This window comes from Eublepharis macularius, chromosome 2, assembly GCF_028583425.1.
Source record: "Eublepharis macularius isolate TG4126 chromosome 2, MPM_Emac_v1.0, whole genome shotgun sequence".
NCBI lineage: Eukaryota > Metazoa > Chordata > Lepidosauria > Squamata > Eublepharidae > Eublepharis > Eublepharis macularius.
Genome location: NC_072791.1, coordinates 212,917,792 through 212,927,660, shown reverse-complemented (window position 1 = coordinate 212,927,660; position 9,869 = coordinate 212,917,792).

Here is a 9,869-nt window from a genome sequence, read left to right as displayed (position 1 = left end):
TCTGTTTCTTGTGCTTCGTCAGATCCTATGCCCAGTATAATTAATGTTAAACTCTGGAACAGTTCTAGGTGAGTGTTGTGGGGAGGAGAGGAAGGAGCGGCTACCCCGAGACTGCTGTAAATAATATATGTTGTCTTTTGTGTCTTCTGTGCTGTCACTATAGCATGAAAATCCTGCTTGGATTGTTTTTACTCTGGAATCTGTAACTGGCCTAGAAAACTCGCACATTTTTGGTCAGTGACATAAAAGACTTGTACTTTCTGCGTTGATGAAAAGATACCTGAAGACTTTCACTTGCTGCTAATTGGTCACAAGAGGGAGCCAGAGACCTTTATAGCGTGTAAAAGCAAACATTTTACTGCGTGCTGGTAGCTCCCCCTTCTTCTTTATGCTAAGCACATCACAGAGAATTATCTGAATTGGTTCCCTTGCAGAAACATATTATCTGCTATTATTTTATATTTAATCTTTTGTAAGCCACCATCAAAGCTGAGACAGGAGACCTGGAAATGTTATAAATTTAAAAAGATACAACGATATATAATGTAATTAGATCAAAATAGGTAGCTGTGCTAGTCTGCCTGTAGCTGTAGGAAAGAGCAAGAGTCCAGTAGCACCTATAAGAGTAACAACATTTGCGGTAGGGTATGAGCATTTGTGAGCTTCAGATACAGCATCCCATTCTAGCTGTATCTGAAGAAGTGAGCTGTGATTCACAAAAGCTCATACCCTACCACGAATGTTATTAGTGTCAGTCCTTGGCATGTAGAATCCCTAAGTTCCCCACAGCAAACACGCAGGTGTATTGGTTGAAGTAACTTTATTAGAGATCCATCAAGTACAAGGTGCTCAGACAGCTGAATTGGCAGAATTGACGTAAATGGGGTTGGTGAGGTTAGTTATAGGGAAAGTTCCCGTCATCAGGATAAGAACCGTTAAAGTTTTGGGTGCGAAAGAGCCAGGGGAGTGAAAGGGAAAAGTTAGGTTTAGGCTAGACAGAACAAAGAATGAAATCATCTCAGTTCCCAAGCAGGATACATTTTGAACTTCCCGCAGCCGTCCTTCAAGGACACTTGCTGGAGGCACCGGGAAAGAGAAAGTAAATACCTGTGAGATAACCTACTGTCTTAACATCAATAAGAAACTTCTCATGCCCTCAGAGGGCCAGTACATAACACAGAATACATTCATGGCAGATATACAGGCAGGCATATATGACAGTTAGTCTTATAGGTGCTACTAGACTTGTGCTCGTTCCTACTGATATTATGTAATTCGTTCATATATATTGGAAAATAGATTTTAATCTGTTAGTTCCATTGGAATTTATTTAAGATTAAGAATCATGCAGAGTTCCAATCCACGGGCTGGATGTTTCCATTTCCCTCTCTTACTGTAGCCATTCCCACCCCACCCCTGGCTACTAGAGACGGTTGGGAATAGAACCGGTATTGCATAATGGTTAGAGTGCTGGACTAGCCCCAGGAACAGGCCAGTTTGCAGGGCTCATTTTGAGGGGGCACGTGCAGGAACTCAGTTCCCGCAGTTCTCCAAAGAGGTCACATGTCAGGTGGCCCCGCCCACCTGACTCTTGGCCATTTTAGGCCCGTTTCAGCCTGGATTGGGGCCAAAACAGCCCGGATCAGGCCTCTGACGGGTGGTAGATCACTCTCCCACTCAGCAGCGGCCCGATCCTGACCATTTTGGGCCCCTTTTTGCCATTTTGGGCCCAATTTCAGCCCTGAATGGCCAGGATTGGGACCAAAACAGCCAGGATAGGTGATGTCAGGGGGTGTGGCATACGCAAATCAGGTATGCGAACGACACACTTCCTGTGATGTCAAGGGGCATGGCATATGCTAATGAGTTATGCTAATGAGTCTCTCCAGCTCTTTTTCTACGAAATGACCCCTGCCAGTTTGTATCTCAGCTCTGCCATGGTTTTCCCTTGTTGAATCCGTTTCCCTTTAGAGGACAAAGGACTGGAGTTTTCATGGTGGGCCTATGGGGAATCTGTCTTTAGCAATCTGCAGGACAGTCAGAACTTCAGGGGTGCATAAGCTGCGAACGAAGGCAGGAGATGAATCATCTAGTCTGATGCAACAGATTGGCATCACAACAGCTGCTTCCCCCCTCCAAAAAGTAATGCACTCTGAACATACACCAGCCCTGAATATTTTTTTAAGCTCCAGTTTCCGAGCAACGAACACAGCCAGGACCAAACTCCCTATACTGCCACCACCCCCGTCCCCTTGCTATCTGCAGTCCTGTCTCCGGTTTATTTCAGGAAGGCCCTCGCGTTTAGCCAGCTGGACACTCAAACCAGTATCACAAGGCAAGAGTCTTCTGAAGAGGGTTGCTCACTTTCAGCGGAATCCAGTGCAAACCAGTTTCATTGATTTTAATGGGACTTGCATAGGACTTCAGGCTGGGCAACATGAATTACTTTACTTAACAGCAGGATTTCAGTCCCACTCTGTGGATTACTACTGAGTTTTGTGGGAAGATTCGAGCAGTACATTTAAGACCACTTTCTTTATTGAATGAACAGGTCAGGCACAAGGGGAGGGGGCAGGCTTTGGGGTGTTATTACGGTTATTAACTTCAGGGTGGCTCTGAGAGTTCTCCTGGAATTACAACTGATCTCCGGAGTATAATTCCCCTGGAAGAGATGGCAGCTTCAGAAAGTAGACAGGTTCTACGTCACCACATCTCTACGGAATTCCCTCTCCTCTCAAACTTTGCCCTCCCTAGGAACCACCCCAAATCTCCAGGAATTTTCCAAATCACAGTTGACAATTTTAGTGTTATTCAAAATAATTGTGCATCTCAGACCCTTTCCCAGGCAGGATGAGACTATAGTTTGGATCCTGTTTTCTGTGGAAATGTGAAAACTACAAGCTGAGGTTCGGTCATAAAGGCAAATTACGGTTTGCCAGCAAAGGCCATAGGAAGCCGGTGTGTTGTGGTGTGGTTAGATGATCAGACTAGGAGACCCGTCTTAGAATGCCTTCTCTGCTGGTGACCTTGGACAGCCCCACGTTCTCAGCCTAACCTACCTCAGAGGGTTATTGTAATGATAAAACGGAGAAGTGAAGCAACCATTTTGGGTCCCCGCTGGAGAGACAGGCAAGGTATAAATGAAGTAAAGGAACAATTAGGCTGCTGCACACAAGCAAGGGAAGGGAGAATTCAATGGGAATGATTCCCCAGGCGCAATGACCAACATGCCTTTTCATTATGTGCACCTCTCTTGGCACAGAAACTAGTTGAACATAGTAAACCAGCTTGTTAAATAGTTCTTAACAAATCTCACCAGCTTGGTTAATGAGACTCTGGAAATCTTTTTGCAGCAGAGACATTGAAACATTAGCCAGTAGTAGCAGAATAATAATTCAAGGCAACCAAGCGTGAGCTGGTAGAGCAAAAAGTGAACATTAGGAACAAGTTTACCCACCAAACCAAGTATTCTCTTCAGCCTGAATAGTGTGGGAAATTATGCCTGACCCCACTGCCTCAATATCAGTTTAAACCGATGGTGATGATTAATGCCGTTAAGCTAAAATCAGCCCTGCCAACAAGGAAGGCTAAAGATTGAGTGCAGAAGCCCTGCGCCTATTTATGGGGAAATTTGAACCTGCCCATCCTCTCAGTTCTAGGAAGCATGCATTCATGTCTCTTTGAAGTGCTGTTTCTTAAGCCCTTAACTCTCACAGAGGAAACCTTGATCGCCCGTGTGTTTGTTGCATTTTCATAATGTTTTATATTCCGGTCTTTCTGCCTGCCAGGGAATGGACTTTCTCTCAACATGAACTCGGCAATTCGACCTGGTTCAAGTTCCTGATGTGTCTGGCAGTAATCCAGTCCATATAAATCTTCAGAATGGATTCTTTGATGTTCTCTCTCTCCACTAAGGGCTCAGCTAAAGGTTCAGCTTGATCCATGGTCAAGTCTCCAACCCTGCCTCTTAATAGTAAAATGGAACACAGGGTGTTGTGTAAGACCTGGGTCCAGCAACATCATGAAGACGAACTAGATTTCCAGGGTGTGACCCTTAGAGAGTCAGGGCTCCCACAGCACAGCAGAGTATTCCTTTCTCTTCAAGCCATTTCCCCAACAGAAATCAATAATCCTGAGGTGCTATTAGTCCTTGCGATGCCTGTATTCTTTGTCTTTTTCCATAACTCACCTAACAGAAGGCTTCTATGAGGAAAAGGGCATGGGGAAAGCTTTAACCCCTCCCCTCCATCCCAGAATACTGCAGCCCAATCCAAATTGACCCTCCTGGCTGTTAATATTAAAAAGTGTATCGGGAGATCTGATTATGGATCTCCTACATATCTTGCGGCGGAGGAGTTTCAAATTATATTGTCGAAGGCTTTCACGGCTGGAGAACGATGGTTGTTGTGGATTTTCCGGGCTGTATCGCCGTGGTCTTGGCATTGTAGTTCCTGACGTTTTGCCAGCAGCTGTGACTGGCATCGTCAGAGGTGTAGCACCAAAAGACAGAGATCTCTCAGAGCCAAACTACAAGTGACATCTTACACAGGTTGGACACTAGTCGGCTTCCCTCAAGTTTTGATGGGAAATGTAGGCACCCTGGTTTTACAGCTTGGCTCTCCATTACAGCTGCAAGACCAGGATGCCTACATTTCCCATCAAAACTTGAGGGAAGCCGACTAGTGTCCAACCTGTGTAAGACGTCACTTGTAGTTTGGCTCTCAGTGTCACAGACTTTGACACTGAGAGATCTCTGTGACACTGTGACACTGAAAGATCTCTGTCTTTCGGTGGTACACCTCTGAAGATGCCAGTCACAGCTGCTGGTGAAACGTCAGAAACTACAATGCCAAGACCACGGCGATACAGCCCGGAAAATCCACAACAAGCATCGAGTTTCAAATTGTCACAGTACATTGAAGTTCAGCTTGGGCCAGTCAATGTCTCAATAACAGGCTTCTTTTGATGAGGAAAAAAGGAGTATGAACCGTGCCCTGAGTTCTGTGGAGAATTAGCCAGATTTTTAAAAATCTAATAAATAAATTCTATACTTAGTAAAAGACATGATAGAAAACATGAAAGCAAGAGTAAGAGAATGCAATTAAGAGTGGAGGATGCCTGTACAGATGAGTGTCGCGCTTAGATTGAGTTTCTTTTACCACACTGTTATGGCACGTCAATAAGGGAAATGTTTACCCGAGGGTGGGGGGGGGGGAGAGACATTGTTTATACGCATGGGTATAATGCTGGCATAACACACTCATTTGACATTAGTCATGCCTTGAGAAAGTCACTCCATCTTTCCTCCTTTATAGTACACTTCTAAAGAGGAGAAATCAATTGTGGTGATGGTGAAAAAAGATACCCCAGTTTTATGAGTTACTTACTGCACATTTTCAGTTTGTCTCTGGGAGTGCTGAGCAGAAGGTCACCATAAGTTATGTTGCCTCCCTGCTCTCTTCGGATTTTTCCCACACTCTGTTCCCACATAAATGTATACTCTCTTATACTTTTTCTGGGTTTCTTTTTTTAGTTCATACAGAAATCCATCAACTGCATTAAGGTCCGCCTTGCAGGATTTTCAGTGCAATCCTAAACAGATTTACTCCAGTCTAAGCCCATTGAAATCCTAACTCTACTCAGGATTGCACTATTTAAAAAGTCTACTCCTATACTTAATCTCTTTCTTCCATCCTACCTTGGCCTCCTTCATCTGAAACCTCTACCTGACCGCTCTGAGGGGTTTCATTCATAACAACAACAACAACAACAACAACATCAGCATTTGATTTATATACCTCCCTTCAGGACAACTTAACACCCACTCAGAGCAGTTTATAAAATTATCCCCACAACAATCACCCTGTGAGGTGGGTGGGGCTGAGAGAGCTCTGAGAGAGCTGTGACTGACCCATGGTCACCCAGCTGGCTTCAAGCAGAGGAATGGGGAATCACACCTGGCTCTCCAGATTAGAGTCCTGCTGCTCTTAAACACTACACCAAACTGGCTTTTTACTGTCTGCTATGTCTCTTTTGGGTGTTTCCTGCCTGTTTCCTCCACAGGCTTCTTTCAGGAAGCATCTGGAAGTATATTTATAGAACCTGTTACTCTGAAATTGTGCTTTCGTGTTAAATTTTCTGAGATAGTTCTGTGAGCAGGAACGGACAGAAATCTAGTATCTAGTCCATGGATTACCCCCTCCAGTGATTATCACCTGCATGTCTCCTCAGTGTGTTGGGCTGGTGGTTTTCATATTGTCAACCTTCAAAAAACATTTTCCATATTCACTGTGGGACCCCTAAGAATCTGTCATACAGCTCCATGCAAAGAATTCTAGGATCTATTGTAGGATTCGCATTCAAGTTATGCGGGATTGTGGCTGGGCTGTCTAGATGTCTTCCTCATCTTGCATGTTGTTTTTTCAGGTTTAAATATATATTTTTTATTTTCATGAGGATAAATTTAAAAAGAAAAACAGGGATTAAGGGATTTTTTCTTACCTTTTTACCTATATGCGCTCTTATTGAACCTGCCCTCTTACACAGGAGGCAATTTCTGCCTCGATGGGTAAATTCCTTCTCTCAGTTAAAGCTGCAGGCCGTGATGAACCTACAATAAGGAGGAGAGAATGTCAACAATTCTTTTGTTTTCATTTTCTTTTCTTTGCCTTGAAGAAGCAGTCTCTTAGTTTTTATACCCATGTCCAAAGTATGGCTCCAGATATTTAAATATGTTTATACTCCAAGATCTAATTTGTCCTCCTTTCACTTAGGCCTGTGGGTGCCATGTTTCCTGGAGAAATGTACTTCTGAAGAATTATTTGTATTGACTGCTGATCTTATACTCTGTAAACAATTAGAGCTGAAGGGCATAAAAAGCCCCCCAATGGAACTGATCTTTACACATTTCTACCAACGTTTTATGGGCTTATCAATACAAAACCAACAAACCCATATTCCTTTGAAGATCACTGCCTTTGCTGTCTTGATTTGTGTAAAGTCATTGGCTGTAAGGGGAAAACGAATAAAACGCAGAGTACTAAAAATAAAATTCCCTAACACATATATTGACCATGAGTCCTATAACTCACCCCCAGGGCTGCATGTTGCAAGGGTAAATCAGGAATGGTAGACAAGCTGCTTGTCTACATTAGTGATTTCCCCATACAGAAATCCTTCCTAAGCTTTCAAGGAACTCTGAGCTTTCCAAGAAACACTTGAACACTACAGAGACTGGCAAAATTAGGAAACCCAGGGCCAAGCTACAAGTGACGAACGCCACTTGAACGGCAAGTGGATTGAGTGGAGGGCAAGTGAACAGGGAGAAATACACTTGCTGTTCAAGTGTCATTCGTCACTTGTAGCTTGGCCCCCAGACCCCATCCCACCACCACCCTACCCTCAAGGAGCCTAAACGCTGGAGATTAAACCTGGTTTAGGAGATGTATTTTCTATATTAAGCCCCTAGGGGGCTCCCATTATTCCTCTTCTCTGTGTATTAGCGCAGGGACCCCCCCCCCCCCAAAAAAAACAGAAAAGGAAACAATGGCTGCTTCCACATGACTGGGATTCTCTGCCTTGTTTTCATCATTACTTTGAATGCAGAGGCATGCTTGTTGGTCATGGAGTTGGTCATGTTTGCGAGTGTCCTACGTCACGAAAGAGTTAAATTGTTATTCTGTTTGTTTAGTCAGATAGCTAGTTAGCATAGGACCACTTAGGCCTCCAGTAAAAGTTCCTGCCATAGAAAGGGGAGTTTTTAGTCTTAATGCAGCAATCTAGGAATGTCCATTGGATGATCCAGTTTATTGGGGGGCAATTAGCTAGCAACATATACTATGGTTTCATTTCTCTTTGTTCGGTCTGTACCTAAGTCTTCAGTTCAACGTGTTCTTTCTCTAAGCTCCTAGTCTAGCCATCAAGATGTAGTTAGTTAGATATGCTTTATTTTCTTACCAAATGTATCCCCTTTCCCCTGTTATGTAGTAAAGTATTTTTATAGAGCTAAAACCTCAGAAGTCTGTCTACTTATTTCCGATGCGCTAATATCAAACTCTGCTACTTTCTTATCTCTTTTTAATCTCCACCACCAACAAGCTTCGATGTATGGGAGCTATGGGCAGGGCTTTCTTTCAGCTGGAACGCGGTGGAATGGAGTTCCGGCACCTCTTGAAAATGGTCACATGGCTGGTGGCCCCGCCCCCTGATCTCCAGACAGAGGGGAATTTAGATTGCCCTCCGCGCCACCAAGCGGCGTGGAGGGCAATCTAAACTCCCCTCTGTCTGGAGATCAGGGGGCGGGGCCACCAGCCATGTGACCATTTTCTCCGAGGGCAACCCACTGAGTTCCACCAGCTCTTTTCCCAGAAAAAAAGCCCTGGCTATGGGCATGGTGTGAAATTGCCATCAGCATCTCTGAGGAGAAGCAAATGGCGGATTCCAAAGAAAGACAACATTCTATAAGCCGGTTAATTTAATAAAAGTTATATGAACTAAGTTCTTGAGCAACCAATTTGAATTTCACAATGTCTAATAACTTCCCCAGAGTGCAAACATGGAACTATATAATATTCTTTGTCTTTTAAACATTTATTTGATTTACTTCATTTATACCCTGCCTTTCTACCCGTTGGGAAGCCAAAGCAATTTCATCATTCTCTTGTGCTCCATTTTATCCCCGCAACAACCCTGTGAGGCAGGTTAAGGCTGAGAGTGTGTGACTGGCCCTAGGCCACCCAGTAAGCTTTCAAAGCAGAGTAGGGATTCAGATCCGGGTCTCCTGATCCTAGTCCAACATGCTAACGACTCCATCACACTGCCTGTTTCCAAATAACTATTTTATTAAAAGCTAACAACTGGAGGGATAATTGTTATAAAAGGGGACAGGAGGACACTGATCTATTAGTGCAAATGAGACAGTTTCCCCCTCAACACTGGCTGGTGTAATGAGCACGGGACTCTAATCTGGAGAGCCAGGTTTGATTCCCCACTCCTCCACTTGAAGCCAGCTGGGTGACCTTGGGCTAGTCACGGCTCTCTGGAGCTCCCTCAGCCCCACCCACCTCACAGGGTGTTTGTTGTTGTGGGGATAATAATAACATAGTTTGTAAACCGCTCTGAGTGGGCATTAAGTTGTCCTGAAGGGCAGTATATAAATAGAATGTTGTTGTTGTTGTTGTTGTTGTTATTCCTGTTGGCTGCCTCCTCTCTCTCCTCTCCAGACAGACCAGGGGTGACTGTCTGTCTGCTAAACCATTCTCTGCCTTGGCTTTGTTTAACTCAGCCAGCAAGCAAGCAAATCCCCACAGCACAGAGGGCTTTTGTTCTCCTTTAAACCTAAGCCCATCCACACCAGTATACTAGTTCACTGGGATGGAAGCAGTCCTTATGGCTCCCTCTGAATCCCTAATTGGTCAATGGATCTATAAGAATCCATTGACCAGGCCTGTCAATCTTTCCTGGAAATGAGGGCGGGGAAGAAAAAAATTAATCAGTCCTAGGTAGGGCTGCCAAGCCCCCTAAGCTCCCACTGCCTGCCATTGCTCCAAGTAGAGATCTCATTCCCCCACTGGGGGCAGGGGATCCCTCGCTTTCACCCTCCACTCCCCCACTCACCTGGCCAGTGGGAGAGAGGGTCATGGGAACGGGCCTCCCTGGCGTGCTCCCGGGGTGGCTGGATGATGTCACTCCAAGGAGTGACATCATTGTCCCACCCTGAGAGCACGTTCTGAATGAGGGTGGGGAAAGGGGAGGAGGCTTGAAAGAGAAAGTATACTCGTTCACTTAGGCTTTAGCAGCCATAAAGTTTCTCCATTGTAGAAAGAGTCTATGAGCTAGAGATGCCAGCTTCAGGTTGGGAAATTCCTGGA